Genomic DNA, 519 nt, shown 5'->3' on the forward strand with positions numbered 1-519 from the left:
CACTTCACTTCAGCCATCATCCATTATTCCAAAAAATAGTGTAACAGCCTATTCACATCATCAAGTGGACTCCGGACCACTCTCGATTTGATAGTACACTTTCTACTTCGGTATACTCCACTCAGTACTTCTTCAAGATCACGTTGTTGAGCTAATCGCAGAATATCCATCTACCTGAGGGTACCGAAAAGGCCTCTGTTAACTCTGCCCTTGACAACTGTGATGGACTTCAGTCGACCATAACGATCCCTTAGAGTTTATCCAGCGTCTGTACTAGGTGGTTGACAGCCCGGACGCAATGCCGAAAGTATTGGTGCTGGCTGATTCGTCACTGACAGTCCACAGCACCATCTGATCCATCCTCAGCATAGTTAAACCTGGCCGGAGTGGTGGACTGGCGTCTCCACTGCAGATCCCCATCTAACACAGCACTCATTGCAATATTGTACTGCAAAGAAAATCTGGCATAAATACAATGTTATGATTATCACATCCACATGTAAGCTAAAACTGGTAGTT

The sequence above is a fragment of the Penaeus monodon genome, chromosome 33 (genome assembly GCF_015228065.2).
Source record: "Penaeus monodon isolate SGIC_2016 chromosome 33, NSTDA_Pmon_1, whole genome shotgun sequence".
NCBI classification, from domain to species: domain Eukaryota; kingdom Metazoa; phylum Arthropoda; class Malacostraca; order Decapoda; family Penaeidae; genus Penaeus; species Penaeus monodon.